Source organism: Camelus dromedarius, chromosome 9 (assembly GCF_036321535.1).
Source record: "Camelus dromedarius isolate mCamDro1 chromosome 9, mCamDro1.pat, whole genome shotgun sequence".
NCBI classification, from domain to species: domain Eukaryota; kingdom Metazoa; phylum Chordata; class Mammalia; order Artiodactyla; family Camelidae; genus Camelus; species Camelus dromedarius.
In genome coordinates, this window is record NC_087444.1 from 33,726,213 (window position 1) to 33,744,218 (window position 18,006).

The following is an 18,006-nucleotide window of genomic DNA, read 5'->3' on the forward strand; positions in this document are numbered from 1 at the left end:
GATGCAATGGAAATGTTAATGCCAGTTATAAAATTCTGGTTTTTGAAGTGAAAAATAAATGAATAAAGGACTGCAAATGGCAAAATATCCTTCTTTCTTGTGGGTGAGTTGTATTCCATTACATACATATGCTGCATCTTCTTTATCCATTCATCTATTGATGTGCACTTAGGATACTTCCGTGTCTTGGCAATTATAAATAATGTTGCTGTTAACAGTGGGGTATATGTATCTTTTTAAATTAATTCTTATTTTGTGGTTGGCTTTGTTCCTTTGATAACTATGTCAGTTTAAAAAGCTAAAGCTCTAAATGTTCTTAGAGACAATGAACAGTACATATATGTAAATCTTTAAAAATATGTGCAGTATATTGTGTATATGTAATTATATGCAATATATTGTATACGTGCAGTGAAATTGTAACAATTCTACTTAATATACTGAAAAGTGAAAAATAAATTTAAAAAATTTCTAAATAATATATTGGGAGGGACCTTACTGAACTTGAAAATAACAACTTCTAAGATTTTATTTGTTGCTTCTCCTGATCTTGATCCAGTATTTCAGTTCTAGGCTTCAATTAAGTTGCCTAGTAAACCCCAATAATCAGCCAGGGGCCAGGCTATAATAAGTGTTTCTACTTTAAACAAATTCAAGTAACATTGAACCAGAAAAAGAAATAAAGTTCATGTAAGACATTGGTGTGTTTGCAGAAGACCTGGGTTACAGTGGAAGAGTAGAGTAGCAGTAAAGAACAAAGGCTCAGATATCAGGTAGACATCATTTCCTTCACTTCCTTTCTGTGTGACTTTGGCTGGGGCTGTGATTTCGCCTACATAACCATTGGTAGGACTACAGTTAGGTTTAGTAGCTATCACCAGTGTTCTAAAGTAATTTTACTGTCTTACACCCCCACCAACAATGTTTTAGAGTTCCAGTTTCTCCACATCCTCACCAGACATTCTGGTGAATCTCTGGTGGTTTCTCATTGTGATTTTTGTTTGCATTTCTCTGCTGCCTAATGCTATTCAGCACCTTTTCGTATGTTTATTAGACTCTTGAATATTCTATTTTGTGAAATGCCTGTTCTGATCTGTTGCCTGTTTTTTAAAATGGGATTTTTTTGGTCTTTTTTTTTTTTTTTTTTTTTCGATCTGTAGTTTTAAAAAACATATTCTGGATGTGAGTCCATCATTGTTGGATATATGTGTTGCCAATATCTTCTCTTACTCTGTGGCTTGCTGTTTCACTCTCTAAATAATGTCTTTGATGAACAAGGGTTTTTAATTTTAACGTAGTCACATTTATCCATTTTTTTCTTTTATGTTTAGCACTTTGTGTCCTATTTAAAAAATCTTTTCTGAGAACTTAGTGGCTTCATTCTAAAGTTTATATCATTAATTCATCAAGAATTTATTTTCGTAAGAGATATGAGGCAGGGATTCAAATCAGTTTTTTCCCAAATGGTCTTTCAGTTGTCCAAAAACATTTCTTAAAGTCTTCATATTTTAAATGCCACCTCTAGGGACTTTCCAATCACAGTGACTTCTTAAGTTTATGATATGAGACACTCCAACACTTAACAATGTTCAATAAAATATTAAAGCACTGAAAGACATGTAAACTTAGATCAATATCTCTGTGGGCCAAATATAGAACAGAAAAGCAAAACAATGAGTGGAGCTGAAGTCAGTGGCCTTCTGTATTGTGGATTTAAAAACAAAAGGGCAATATTTGCCATGAGTTTTGGTCTGTGAGATAGAGTACCTCAAGTGCTTCATGGGAACCAGTGGTATAAATCCTGGATCACCACATGGATCCAGGGGCTGAGATAAGGGGTCTTCTCATGAAAGAAGTCTTGGGGAGAAAAAGCTTCTCTTCGCTATGTTGGGCTGTGACTTTCAGGAAACTTCAGGATACACTTGAAGGAAAATACATCCTTATAACCAGGATGAAACCAAGTTGACTGTGAGCTTTGTGACAGCATCATGGATATCCCCCGTATCAGCTTGGGGCAGGAATCCTAACATGCCGTTACCAGACCTGGTTATCAGTTGGGGGATCGGGATTTGGGTGGAGGGAAACATAAAACTACCTGACTAGGGATTGGGTTGAACATTAGAGGAAGAGAAGGGTGGTAAATAAATCTCAAAATAGGTCAAAATTCCAAACAGAGAAACAAATTTTCCTCATCTTAAGCCAACCAAGTTAACAATCAGAATATAAATTCACTCCAAATAGAACTGATTTCTTGGAACTTTAAAGAAAATATATTTAGGGTGCTCAAGGAGATAAATAAGAAATAATTTCAATGTAAAAGAAAAGATGAAGAATGAAGAAATCACTTCGAGAATGATGACCACAAAGCATAAATGCAAGAATGCAGTGAAATGATGGTGTAACAACAGGAGGAAATAAATTTGGGGTTATAATTAGGGAAATAGAAGAAATAAATTGGATGAAGATAACATTGAAAGGAACACAGAATGAGTTAACATTCCTAAAAGAAAACAGAGGATAGAAATGAGAAAATTGAACAACATTGAATAAAAATGAAGAATTAGTTTAAGAGTTTGAGGGAGAAAAAGAGATATACAGACAAAGGAGTTATAACACGTGCATAACTATAGTCCCAGATTAAGAAAGCAAAAAGAAAACAGAACAGATATTTAAAGATATAATTTAAGAAACATTCTCAAAATGAAAGTTCTGAATCTGTTACATATTGAAAGGGTCACACACTTTATTTTAAACAAAACTAACCCAAAACAGTCAAAATGAATTTTTTCCTAGTGAAGTTATTAGAGTCCAAAAAATAACGAATGCATTCTTCAGGTAGGCAGGCAAAAGGTTTATGTCACTTACAAGGAGAAAAAAATCAGGCTTACCTCAATGACTTAGGTTGGGTTTTCTGGGAAGCAGTTGCTGAGGTGGAGTTAGGAGTGCAGATACCACCTTTGAAGGAAAAGGAAGAAGCTCAGTTGGGCAGGAAGAGGGATTAGTCTGCCATACTGACCTGAGCCTGTCTTTGTCAGCCCCATGGGGAGCTCCAGAGCAAAGATCCACTATTAGAGGAGTCCTGCATTTGTCAGGCATCAGCTGGGCCCTGGCACCACCACCTAGTCCAGTCACTGCTGGGACTGCCCTGAGAAGAACATGCCTTCAACCACCGCTGCTTTGCTCAGTCATTCCGCAGGTACTGAACTGAGAAAAGTATGACCTTGACTCAAAAGCTGAAGCAGATCCTGCTGAAATTAACAGCTGAAGGTTTCCAGCTGACCTCACTGCCAAGAGCTGGGTAACAAATCCTTTCATAACAGGGGATGTGAGCAGTACATTTCCATGTCTGCCATGGTTCACCTTTTGTATTATACAGATCTACTCCTTACCTGTGAAGGTAGTGGCTCCTCCAGGACTCTGGTGGGTGGGCCTCTGTTCCTGAGGGGAAACTTAGGGAAATTGGCAGGATGAACTACAACTTCACTGTGGCACGTTGGTTTCAGGACTTAACAGCAGGTCCTCATTGTCACCAAATTCCACTTTCATTCTGCTTGTTTCACTGATTTGCCTGGTAAGGTGGCCCCAAACCAATCCTTACTGAGGGAACTTGGTCCTTGCTAACCATACTCATCTCAGGCTGAGGATTGCCCTTGACAATTCAGTCACATTCAGTAAAGAAAAAAAAAAAGAGATGCCCAACTACATCACCTGGATTCCACCCACATTCCTTTCTGCCCTATGTAGCAGACACCGTATTTTCTTCTGCTGTTTAAGGGGTCATTACCTCCTGAGAAGGTGGTGACTCCTCTTACAAGGAGCCTGGAGTACTCACACTGCAGCTGTAGCTTGTAGCTCCAAAATACCAGTTTGAAAGAGTTCTTGCTATATCTCCTGATGAGGATCCTCTTTGAGGACCAGGTCCTCTAACTCTGTAGAGCCCAGAATTGTGGAGCTGGGAAACACAAAGTCCTCTGGTAGTTCATCAAAAGTGATGGTAAGTTGGAGCACCTCCTGCTTCCACTCCTTGGCTCCTGGATGCTGTCCTGTTGAGGACACTAGCACCACATAAATGTCTATGTTTCAGTGTGTATACCATGATTTAGGGGATGGCTCCCCAACCTTGCAGGGTACTGCCTTTGAGGTTGTGCTTCAGCTATACCACTTAGCAGTCTATTCCAATGTTCTATTAAGCTAGCAGCTTCTAGGTGGTACAGTAAATGATATAAGAGGTGGATTCCATGGGCCCACTTCTACACTCCCTTTATTGTAAAATGGTTTCCCTGGTTGGATGCTATGTTGTGTGGGATACCATGCCTATGGAACAGGTATTCCTTAAGCTCCTAGATGGCAGAGCTGGCTGAGGCCCTGGGGGAAGGAAAAGCAAATTCATATCTGAAATAGGTATCAATTCTTGTGAGAGAGGGGAAAAAAAAAACAGCTTGCCATTCTGGGTTGAAATGCAGTCAACTTTTCATCTAATGGCTGGTTGCCATGTTGGAGGCTCAGTACTGGTGTCTGTTGCTGATAAGTTGCACGTTTAGAGACAACAGTAGCTGTATCAGTCTTGTTTTATGAGAGTCTGGGATCCTGGGCCCATGAATATCCTCCATCTCTGACACTCTGGTCACTTCATTTATAGGCCCATTGAGCTGCATGGCCAGTGACAAAAATGGAGTAATATTAACTCACCAAGTCATTTTGTTTGCTTGGTACTTAATGCTGTTTCCATGATAGAGGCTTCCTGCTGAACATTAATGTGGGATACAAAGATCTTTACACTTCATATCTATTCTCATAGGCGTATCCATGTGACTTTGCCTCAGGACTCCTTGTCTTTCAGTCTTAAATTTCAGGTCCCTGACCAGTAGGCCAGGCCATTTGAGTCCATACATATTCTTACCACAAACCACTTCTCCTTCCATACAAAGTGGATGACCACTGCCTGAAGCTCTGACCATTGGGAAGATTTTCTCTCTCCACTGTCTTTAAAGGCCACCCCTGAATGAGGCTGTAACGCAGCCACCCATCTATTTGGGGCTTTAGTCTAACCCATTAAATATCTCAAAATTCAGGCTTTTCCCACCTCCTTCACGTGGTTTACATAGGTGTATTGTACATAGGTTGTACATAAGACATAGATGTGAGCTGAGGGAGGGCTCTGGTGAACTGTGGTAGATGATATGGGGGTCTGATCTATCTGCTTATGCAACTTAAGTGTATCCTTTGGTCCTACTCATGATTATCCTTTATGTACTATTTCTGTCTTAAAATGGGTCACTGGTGAGCTTAACTTTATGACTTGCATTCAACAGTTTTGGACATAGTCACTAGGTGTCCTATGGTCAGATATTCAATCTGTCAGGTCCCAGTATTATGCCAGAAAGTGTTTTTTAAATCATGTAATTTTATGCTGCACAAATCATGGCTTTACTCTAGGACCTCACGGTCTATGTTGTAATTCTTCCCCTAGGGCTTGCTACAAATACACTGTACCTTTTAACACAACTGTTACCTACAACACCCTAGGGTCTGCCAGACTATGACTCAAGTGACTGAGCCACTTGCATCACAGCCTGTACCTTCTACAGAATTCTTTCCTGTTCCTGGACCCATTCAAAATTGGCAGCCTTCTGTATTACCTAATATGTGGGCCAGAACAGTATTTCTGGTTATCAAATATGTTGCCTACAGTACCTGAAAAGGGCTAATAGGCATTGTACCTGCTACAAATAATGACAACTTTGCCTCTTCCTTTCCAGTCTTTCTCTTGCCTAATTGCATCAGCTACTCTTTATAATACTCATAAATAACAGTCTTGAAAAGTATACTACTGAAAACTTCTTGGCTTAGTACATTTTGAGGGGGAAGGATGTCTCTTTAATAATTAAAAAATTTTTTTTCTGTGGTACTTCATTTAGATTTGTTCTCTTCTCTGGAGGTACATTTTCATGATTTATATTTTTCCAAAAATTCATCTATTTCAATAATATTTTCAAATATGCAGAGAGAGTTGACAAAGTAATTTGTTGTAATTTGTTTTAAATTTCCTCTGAATCTGTTATTTCCCCATTTTTGTCTTTCAATTTTATTGAGGTACAGTTGATACACAGTACTGCATAATGACTTGTCTAACATATATTATAAAATGTTATTTCCCCATTCTAATATTTTATATTATTTATGTTTTCTACCTTTTTTCTTATTTAGACTACTTATTAGCTAAATGGTTTGTTGGTGCCCTCCAATTTCTAGAATTGAAAATATACTTTTAATTCTTATTTGAATAACATAAATTAACATAAATATTTAAGAATATATATTATTTTCTGAGCTCTGTGGTTATCCTATATGAACTGATATGTGCTCTTTTGTTATTTTTAAAAAGAAATTGTGTAATTTTGGTTTTGATTTCCTTTTTGTTGCAAGAAAGTTGTAAAAATATTTCTAGGGAGCTTTTCCTCATTTGATCAGAGAATTTTATCTGTACTATTTCTACATCTTGGGATTTATAGATTTTTTTTTTTTTGAGGGCTAATAAATGGTTAACTTTTGTGAATGTTCCAAGATTCTTAAAAAGACAGTATATTCACCTGAAATTTATATAATACCATAAATTAATTATACCTCAATAAAACAGACTGTATTATGTGTATATATATATAGTATAAATGTATGTATATTAGATACATATTGAAGATGAGTATTACTGATTGTTAGATCTTCATTGTGGGTGTATTAGTTATCTATTGATGTATAACAAATTACTGCCAAATTTAGCAGTATTAAGCAACAAACATTTATTACTCAACAATTTCTCTAGATCAGGAATCCAGGCTCAGGGTTTAATTGTGTCCTCTGGGTCAGGGTTTCTCACACAATTGCAGTTAAGGTGTCAGCCTAGACTGTAGTGATTTTAAGTCTCAACTGAGAGAGGATCAGCTTCCAACCTTACTTACCTGGGTGTTATGAGGCCTCAGGTCCTCACTGGCTATTGGCTAGAAATATCAGCTCCTTGCCACTTATGCCTCTCCACAGGACAACTTACAACCTGGTAGTAGGTGTTCCTCAGGGCGAGTGAGGTGAAAAACCAAAGAGAGTGGTCAAGGAGGAAGCGAGGTTCTTTTGTAACTGAATCTCAGAAATGACATCATCACTTTCCATGCTTTTTTGGTTAGAAGAGAGTTACTAGGTATAGCCCAAACTCGAGGGGAGGGGATTACACAAGGGCATAGATAGAGGAAGGCAGGGATCATTGGGCACCATTTTAGAGGCTGTTTATTATAGTTTTCTTTATGTCCAGTGATTCATGTACTTTGCACATGCAAAATGCATTAATCCCCACTCCCAGGTGCCCCAAGTGTCATCAAGTTATAGCCTCATCATCAAATCACACCCTGCTGTAGATGAGACTCCTCAGGTGTGTTCCTTAAGTACAACTCTTTCAGTTCCTCTCAATCTGTAAAACTCCTTCACACATAAACCCAACATACAACACTGAGGCAAGCCTAAAAAAGCCATTGTAGACAGTTTTGTTCAAAAAATGGGGGATATGGCTGATGCAAAAGAGTCTCTGGTCCATTGCTATTCTGAAATCCAGTTAGGCCAGTGTTGGAAGTGTCTTGATTAGTTCTCAAGACCATAGAGTTTGGTTCTGCTCTCTGGGCTTCTGGTTTTGCCCTGGGAGGCATCCTTTCTTTTTCAAGGAAAGTAGCGTATACACAGTTAAGAAGTTGTTTCAGCCTGCTTTTTCTGCCAGTAGAATCTGGCAGGGGAGTGGCCTAATGGCTTCTTTTTGGTTTTTACTGTACTTTTCATTTGGTCCCTTTCAGTTCATGCTGGCAGAGTTCTTGATGATATAATTCTTGAAAAAAATATGTGGGCCCCCTGTGAATCTCATTAGGGTTCACTTCATTACACAAAAGTCACAACCAGAAGATTCTTCTTGATAAGCCCATCTTTATCTCCTAGGAGTCTGTAGGACAAAGCTCTTAAGCTTCCTGGAGATACTATTTTTTGAGAAGATCTGTGAAGCACATCCTTAATCTTTTTAAAAAGGCCCTTTGTGTGACTCTGCATAGTACTCTGAAGGTTCCATCTTTTATATTTCATAGTCTAACAAAAGGTTTTACAGTCACACCCTTGGTGTCACCTTTAGACCAGGGCTCTCCTGGCAGTGCTACAATATGCACTTTTCTTGGAAGCTATTTCTTAATCTTAGCATCTTTGAAATCTGGGCATGCTGCAAAATTTCAAAACCATCAAGTTCTGAGTCCTTTAAGACTTCTTTTTTAATTGTGATAAAATACACTTAAAAAAATACCATAGACTGGCTGGCTTAAACAGTGGACACTTATTTTCTCACAGTTTTGGAGGATGGAAACCCCAAATCAGGTGCCCGCATAGTCAGGTTCTAGTGAGAGCTCCCTTCCTGGCTTGCAGATCTCAGCTTTCTTGCTGTGTCCTCATACGGAGGAGAGAGTGCTCTGTTGTTTCTTCCTCTTCTTTTAAGGGTACCAGTTCTGTCTTATCAGGGGTTTGCATTTATGACCTCATTTAACCTTAGCACCTCTTTAAATGCCTTATTTCCAATTCAGTCATATGAAAGTGAAGGGCTTTAACATACGAAATTTATGTGAATATATGTGAAGGTTTATTTCTAGGCTCTCTATTCCATTCCATATGTCTATACCACACTATTTTGATTGCTGTAGCTTTGTAGTAAAATTTCAAATCATAAGTATTGAGTCCCCCAACTTTATTCTATGTTTTCAAGTTTTTTTTTTTTTTTTAGCTATTTTGGGTCCCATGAGATTCCATATTAATTTTAAAATTTTAAAAAACATTTCTACAAAAAATCGTTGGGATTTTTATCAAATCTATAGGTCAGTTTGGTTAGTATTAACATCTTAACAGCATTATCTTCCAATCCATAGGCATAGGACGTGCTTCTATTTATTTATGTCTTCTTTAATATATATTTTTCTAGATATAAATGGTATATAACACTATGTAAGATATACTTGCAATGATTTAATATATGTATCAAATCAAAATGATTACCACAATAAGATAGTTAACACACCCACCACCTCACGTAGTTACCATTGTGTATGTGTGTGTGTAGTGAGAACTTTTAAGAGTTACTGTCTTAGCAACTTTGAAGTATATAGTATTGTGAACCATAGTCATTATGCTGTACTAGATCCCCAGAACTTATAAATGGAAGTTTGTACCCCTTGTTGACTTTCACTCATTTTCCTTACCTCTGGGAACCACCAATCTATTCTCTGTTTTTACAAGTTTGGTTTTTTTAGATTCCACACATTAGTGAGATCATACAGCGTCTTTCTCTGTCTGACTTATCTGCTAGCATAATGCTCTCAAAGTTCATCCATGTTTTAACAGGGCAGGATTTCTGTCTTTAGTGACTGAATAATATTCCTGTGTGTGTGTGTGTGTGTGTGTGTGTGTGTGTGTTTGTGTGTGTATCACATTTTCTTTATCCATTCATCTGTTGATGGAGACCTTGGCTATTGTAAATAATGCTGTAATGAACATGGGGGGTGCAAACATCTCTTTGAGGTGATATTGTTTCCTTTTATTTCCTTCAGATAAATAGCCAGATGTAGAATTCCTGGATCATATGGTAGTCTTCTAATTATTTTTAATTTTTTAAGGATCCTCCATACTGTATTCCATAGTGACTGCACCAATTTACATTCCCATTAACAGAGCATGAGGGTTCCCTTTTCTCCATATACTTATCAACGCTTGTTGTTTCTTATCTGTTTGGTAGTAGCCATTCTAACAGATGTGAGGCCATATCTCATTATGGCTTGGATTTGCATTTCCCTGAGGACTAGTGATATTGAGCATTTTTCATGTACCTGTTGTCCATCTGTATATCTTCTTTAACAAAAGGTCCTTTGACCCATTTTTAATCAGATTATTTCTTTGCTGTTGAGTGGTATGAGTTCCTTATATATTTTGGATATTATCTTCTTCACAGATACATGGTTTGCAAATATTTTCTCCCGTTCTGTAGGTTTGTTTCTCATTTTGTTGATTATTCCTATTCCATGCAGATCCTTTTTAGTTTGAGGTAGTCCCACTTATGTGCTTTTGCTTTTTGTTGCTTGTGCTTTTGGTGTTCTGTCCAAAAAAAATCATTGCCAAGATCAATATCAAGAAACTTTTTACCTATGTTTTCTTCCAGGAGTTTTATGGTTTAAGATCTTACAGTTAAGTCTTTAATTCATTTTGAGTTAACTTTTCTGGTTTGTATAAGATAAGGGTTCAAATTTTATTCTTTTGCATGTGAATATTCAGTTTTCCAAGTACCATTTATTGAAGAGATTATCCTTTCCCTATTGAGTATTCTTGGTTCCCTTGTCAAATATTAGTTGGCCATGTATACATAGGTTTATTACTGGGCTCTCAATTGGTCTATGTGTCTGTTTTTATGCCAGTACCATGCTGTTTTGATTGCTATAGTTTTGTAAAATAATTGGCAATGATTTGATATGTGTATATATTGTAGCAAATGTGATACCTCCAGCTTTGGTCTTCTTAAGGTTGCTTCAGCTTTTTGGAGTCTTTAGTAATTCTGTGTGAGTTTTAGGATTGTCTTTCTATTCCTATGAAAAATATCATTAGAATTTTCATAGGGATTGCACTGAATCTATAGATAGCTTTGGGTAGTAAGGACATTTAAAAATATTAATTCTATCCATGAACATAGAGTATCTTTTCATTTATTTGGGTCTTCTTCACTTCCTTTCCTGTGTCTCATAGTTTTCAGGAGTTCTTTACTTTCAGCAGTGTTTTTTAGTTTTCATTGTACAAATGTTTCACCTCCTTGGTTAAGGTAATTCCATAGTATTTTATTCTTTTTGATGCTACTGTAAGTGGAATTGTTTTCTTAATTTCCTTTTCAAATTCTTCATTGTTAGTCTGTGGAGACACAACTGATTTTTTGAGTATTGATTTTGTATCCTGCTGTTTTGCTGAATTTGTTTATTATTTCTCACAGTTTGTGTGTGTGTGTGTGAACTCTTTTGAATTTTCTGCATATATGGTTATGTCTCCTATGAACAGAGATACCTTAACTTCTGCCTTTGCAATTTAGATATCTTTTATGTCTTTTTCTTGTCTAATTGCTCTGGCTAGAAATTTCAGTACTCTGGTTAGTAGAAATGCTAAAAGCAGGCATCCTTGCTTTGTTCTTGATTCTAGAGGAAAATTCTTCAGTCTTTTCATGATTATGAAGTTTGCTGTGGGTTTTTCACACATAACTTTTATTATGTTGAAGTAGTTTCTTTCTATTCCTAGTTTGCTGAATATATTTTTTAACATTAAAAGGTGTTGAATTTTGTCAAATGCTTTTTCTGTATCAATTAAGATTATCATGTGGGGTTTTTCCCCTTTATTCTTAATGTCATATGTTACATTAATCAATTTTCATATTAGACTAGATTCCAGGAATAAATTCCACTTTGTCAAGGGGTAACAGTTTTTTAACATGCTGAATTTAGTTTGCTGGTATATTATTGAGGATTTTGTATCAGTGTTCATACAGGATATTAGTTTTTGGTTTTCTTGTAGTGCCTTTGTTTGGCTTTGGTATCAGGGCGATTTGGCCTCATGGAATGTGTTAGGACACTTTTCCTTCCTCTTCAGTTTTTTGAAAAAGTTTGAGAAGGATTCGTGTTAGTTCCTTTTTAAATGTGTAGAAGAATTCACTGGTGAAGTAATCAGATCCAGGACTTTTCTTCATCAGGAGGTTTTGATTACTTATTGAATCTCCTTACTAGTTATAGGTCTGTTCAGATATTCTATTTAGTCATGATTCATTCTTGATAGGTTTTGTGTTTTTAGGAATTTGTCCTTTTCATTTAGGTTATCCAATATGTTGATATCCAATTGTTCATAGTACTCTCTTATAATCCTTTTTATTTATGTAGAATTGGCAGTAATATCCCCATTTACATGTCTAATTTTAGTCATTTGTGTCTTCTCCCATTTACATGTCTGATTTTAGTCATTTGTGTCTCCTCTCTCTCTCTCTCTCTCTATACATATATATATATAAATAAATATATATCCCTGTGGCTAAAGATTGGTCAATTTTGTTAGTCTCTTCAAAGAACAAACTTTCGTTTTCATTGATTTTCTCTATTGTTTTTCTATTCTATTTTATTTGTCTCTGATGTAATCTTTATTGTTTGCCTCCTTCTGCTAGCTTCCAGTTTAGTTTGTTCTTAAGTTGTTAAGTTCAGTTACTGATATGAAATTTTTCTTCTTTTTTAATGTACCATTTATAGCTATAATTTCTCCCTGTAGCACTGCTTTCACTGTGTCCCATAAATTTTGATATGTTGTGTTTCTGTTCTCATTCATTTCTCAGTATTTTCTAATTTCCCTTATAATTTCTTCTTTGATCCATTGGTTGAGTATGTTGTTTATTTTCCACAAATTTGTGAATTTTCCTCTTCTTATTGATTTCTAACATCATCCTGTTGTGGTTGGAGAAAATACTTTGTGTGATACCTGTCATCTGTCATTTTGTTATTTGTTAGCAATATGTCTCATAACTGTGTCATCCCTCATTTCCTTCATTACTGTCTTCTGTGTTTATTTGCTTTTTTGTAGTGAAGTATTTGAAATTTCCTTGTTGTTTCTTTGTGTGTTATTCTATAACTATTTCCTTTGTGCTTACCATATTTAACATCCTCAAGTTATAACGCTTTCTTTTGAATTTGTACCAGGCTGACATCAGTAACATATAAAAACTCTATACACCTTTTTCCCCACCCCCTTTCACTTACTAGTGTTACAATATTATATCTTTATACATTCTGTTGAATACAGAGATTAATTTCTTAAACCATGTAGAAAACAAAAAGTGGAGTTATAAGATGGAATTACAGTAATGCTAACTTGTAGACGAAAAACTATTTTCTTTAAATGAATGAACTGTTTTTGTTTTTTAATACAGATTTAATAATTAATATGAAAATGTTTGTCTCTTAAATTACATGGAAAACAAAAAAAATGAAGTTTCAAAGCAAAGTTAAAATAATACTAGATTTTTTATTTCCCATGTATTCACCATTCTATTCTTTATTTCTTCGTACTGCTTTATGTTTCAGCCTGTTGTCATTTAATTTCAACCTGAAGGACTCCTTTTAGCATATCTTGTAGGGCAGATATGGTGATAATAAACCCCATTTTTTACTTGGAAATATCTTAATTTCTCTCTCACTTTTGAAGGATGGTTTTGTTGGACATAGAATTCTTGGTTGACAGTTTTTTCTTTCAGCACTTTGAGTATATCAATCGTCTGACCGCCAAGGTTTCTGATGCTAAGTTTACTTATCTTACTGAGGGCCCTTTATATGTGATGAGTTGCTTCTCTCTTGCTGATTTCAAGATTTTTTTTCTTTGTTTTTGGATTTTAACAGTTTGATTACAGTGTGTCCAGGTGTAGTCTTCTTTGAGTTTATTCTACTTGGAATTAGTTGAGCTTTTTGTATGTTTATTTTCATTTCTTTCATCAAATTTGGGAAGTTTTCAACCATTGTTTCTTCAAATAATGTCTCTGCATGTTTCTCTGTCTTTTTTCCTTCTGGGACTTCAATCAGGTATGATTTCTACTTGATGGTGTCTCACAGGTACCTTAGGCCTTGTTCACTTTTCTTTAGTCTTTTTTTTTTTTTCTGTTCCTCAGAGTCAATAATTTCAGTTGCCCTATCTTCAATTTCACTGATTCTTTGTTCTGCCTATTTAAATAATTTCAGTTATTATACTTTGTAACCAAGAATTTCTTTTTTTCTTCTTTTATGTTTTCTTTCTTTACATTGATATTTCCACTTTGTTCATACATGATTTTCTTGACTTTAAAATCTTTTTCTGGTTAGCTTGTCATGTGATCTTTGTCAGAGATTGTTTCTGTTGATTTAATGGACAGTTGTGTTGATTTAATTAAACAGACTTTCTCTGTTTCCCAAGGTTTGATTTTTTTTTTTCTAAGTTATAGGCCATTTCTGCATCAGCGGTCACCCTGAGGTATAAACTTAATGACTTTCAAGTCTTTTCTGAGACTACATGTTCCCTTGGTATGTGCAGTGACTTTTTAAATTCCCCTATATGTGTGACTGCTTTTGATTGTCCTGATCTTTAAATGTCTGGCTCCACAAGGGGTAAAAGAAAAATAAAGGAGGGGAAATATGCCCACCCTTTAAATCTCCTTGTAGCCACTTAAGCTGGAAAGGATGGGCTTGCAGTAGTGGTGGTGAGGATTGCAACAATGGCTGCCCGTCTCTGTGTCTATACCTTTGCAATAAAAAGCAGAAATCGGGGATCAGAGAGCATAGTTTCCTGATATTTGAAGGACAAGGTCTTTATTGCTTACCTTGGCTCTGGCAAGCTGCATGCAAGCTGTTCCTGGAACATAGATGGCTGCCTGCCACTAGTCTAGGGGTGGGGAGTGGGTAGCTGCTACTGAGCTAAGAGCTGAAATTGACCTAAATTAATTTACTGTTCAAGCCTTCCCCTGGAAGTTGTAAGGCTATGACTAGACTTCAGAGTTCCAGAATTGTTATATCAAGCAGATTCTGCCAGGACAAATGTTGTCTAAGTAGGGAGATGAATTCCTGGTACTTCCTACTCCACCATTTTATCATAATTCTCCAGTTCTGATTCATTTTTGTTTAACCATTCTTCCTTCCATATGTCTCTCTGCTCTCTCATTTTATTATAAACGGCAGGAAAAAAATAAGTAGTTATCTTAGCAGTTTGTTTGGTAATCTCAACTAGGTCACCCAGTTCATTCGACACACATCCTGCTTTCCATGTTAATGAAGGCAATAGTGTTGCTAAGCTTTCTGCCACTGTATAACAAGGATCCCTCTTCTTCTTAACTACTAACATGTTCTTCACCTCTGTTTGTGCCCTTAATGGCAGCATCCTCAAAGTCCAGATTTCTCCTAATAGTCTATTCAAGGCAATTTAATCTTTCTCTAACATGTTCCTCAGAATCCTTCCAGCTCCTGCCCACTGTCTCATTCCAAAGTCAAAGCAGCACCCCACTTCCCGGTATAAAAATCTGTGTTAGTTATCTACCGTTATGTAACAGATATCCCAAAGCTGAGTGGCTTTTAAACAAACACTTATTATCTCATAATTTTTGTGGGTGAGGAATCAGTTGTGGTTGAGCTAAGTCCTCAGGCTCAGAACTCTCATAAGGCTACAGTTGAATTTGGCTGGTGCTGCAGTGATCTTAAGGCTCAGCTGTGGGAAGATCTGTTTCCAAGGTCACTTACATGCTGTTGGCAGGCCTCAGGTCCCCACTGGCTATTGGCTAGAAATATCAGCTCCTTGACACATGGGCCACTCCAAAGAACAGCTTTACAATGCAGCAGTTGGTGTCCCTCAGAGTGAGTGAGGGAGGGAGCAAGAGAGTGTGAGCAAGATGGAAACTAGTTATTTATAATTAAATCTTGACAATAACATCCCACCACTCCTTTGGTTAGGAGAGAGTCACTAGGTCTAGCCCACACTTTAGGGGAGAGGATTGTACAAGAGCATCAGTACCAGGAAGCAGGGATCATTGGGAGCTGTTTTAGAGTCTATTTACCACAGTGGGGTATACCTCTCTTTACAAGTACTTTAGACTAATCCTTTTTGCTCTGAGTGCCTATTTCCCACAGTATTCACCAATAAGGTGTATTAGCAGATTTGAATGTAATATGTCAAGTTTTTATTTTAATTTCTTTTAATAGAGGTTGAGCATATTTCCTATAGTTGAGAGTCATTAGTAACTTATTTTTTCTGTTTATATCTTTGGGTACTTTTGTATTATTGGTCTTTAGATAATTTGTTTTAGGGTTTTTTTTTTTTTATCTTATATGAGGAAATTAGCCCCTTGTCTGTCGTGTGTGTGGTTAATATTTTTCTCCCTTTGTCATTCATCTTTTGATTTTGTTCATGATATTGGTGTCAAGTAGATTTTTTTTTAATTTTCATGTAGTCAATTTGTTGAAGTATCTCTTTTATAGAAGAATCATACCCTTAAAACTGAAATCTATTCATGTTATTTCTTGCTAATTTATCTTTGGTATCTCACTATCTCCTTTTACAGAATAAATTTGAATCTTCTTATCCTGACGTGTAAAGTTTTTATTATCTCATTTGTACTTAGCTCTTTTCCTTTTATCTGCTGAACAAACTCCTTATGAGAGTCCCACTGAAGTCCCATGTTCATGCACATTGGCATTTTTGTCTTCTCCTTCACGTGGGAAGATACATAAAGGCAAGACCTCTGTTGGAGGTGACTTTGTACAGTACCTGGCATGCTTACTTTGTTGAATGAATAAATGAGGAAAGTGATCAGAGATCAGTAGTTCAGAAATGAACAAAACACAACCATCATACTATTACCTGTTCTTTTCTTTTGATTTTCAGCTTTTCCAAGTCAACAACACAGTTGTGCTAGTTCAGTTTATAACTCTCTCACAATTTCACACTGCCCATAGTAATCTGAAGCAAAATGCTAAGTAGTTTTCTGTGGCAAAGAAGACTAGCAGGTAAAGAATTCATATCCCCGCCTCCCTGGCAGCTAAATGTGGCCAAGTGATTAGATTCTGGACAGTGGACTATGAGAAGCAGTAAGTACAATTTAATACTTTTAAAATGGAAGGAGCATGCTTGTGCCTTCACTTTTCTCCTTTCCTGCTGGCAGGATTGGGAATGTGAGGACAGGAACTGAAGGAGCAGTTTTAGACCATATGATGGAGCTGTGTGTTGGGAATAAGAAAGTAACAGGAGAGGAGGAGTCAGGGTACCCGAAACGATGGAGCCACCTTTTCAGCCCCACACTGCTCATGCTTGAGTGGTTACATGACACTACAATCAACTGCTACCTTTTTTAAACCATCGTTATTTTGGCCTTTGTTATAGAAGTCACATTTGTATCCTAACTAATACAGTTCCCTTGGGTATCACATCCCACCCTGGGATCATTCCCTGCTAATCCTTTGTGACAAGTTGGTATCAGGCAGTTAGGGAATTAGAAGTATAGAAGATTTGGATCAAGGAAATGGTAACAATATCATAAAATTGAAGGAGGAAGAGGAGGAGAGACAGGAAACAACAGAGGAGTGTCATCTGAGGTCATTTTTGTAAAGCCACTTGTGATGAGCTAAGCCTTCTCTGTATGACTATCGTGTGGAGTCACTCAGGAACCTTTTCAAGACCAGACAAGGATATATGGCAAATGAATATCCCAGAAGAAAAAAAATGAAAGGAGGGTGCGATGAAGTAATAAAAGGGAAACACACACTAAAAGAGCAGGCTGGGCTCTAGGCTGTGGCAGTAATTTAATGAGGCCTAAAGCCTGTGATTGTTAAAATAAAACAGTAAAAAATACCAATGCAGGGGGGAAAGGGCAAAAGATACAGTCCTGGCAAAATGGACCCTGGGCTCCTATTTCAGGCACCTGGTTCCCATTAATCTCTCATCCCTATAGACTCTTACAGAACCTCCTGCCTCTACCTAACCTTGTCCTGAGCTGGTATGTAAATTAAACCAGCAGCTTTAATCTTTATAACATTATAGCAAAAGGAACGAAGATGGTAAAAGTTGAGGATGGAGCCAGAGTCCATAGGATCCAAATATGTAGGAGCAAAATGCCCCAAGTAGGGAACTGGGGCAACAGAAAGAACTACCATAAAACCCAGCTTTTATTTCCTTCTTTGAACCCCTATCTTCCCTCTGCCCCCTCCCAAAATATGCATACATAGGTCGTGTTAAGAAAACCCTTTCCAGTTGGCCTTTTTCCAAGACAAGGGTACAGCTGGGCCGAAGGGCCACATGTTGAAGTTATTAATATGCCTATGCCCTTCTCCCCCACCGAGTTCACTGATCAAAGGCCCTGCCAGAGCAGCAATGGATAGCGTCGCATAATGGGAACTGAAATTCTACTTAAGAAACCAGCTTTGCCAAAAC

General features: G+C 36.9%; 1 long non-coding RNA gene across 1 annotated transcript in view; it reads left to right on the top strand.

Annotated features, from left to right (window-relative positions):
* LOC116154842 (uncharacterized) overlaps nt 1–18,006 on the top strand; it is a 115,626-nt gene that overhangs the window by 66,898 nt on the left and 30,722 nt on the right. The window lies entirely within an intron of this gene.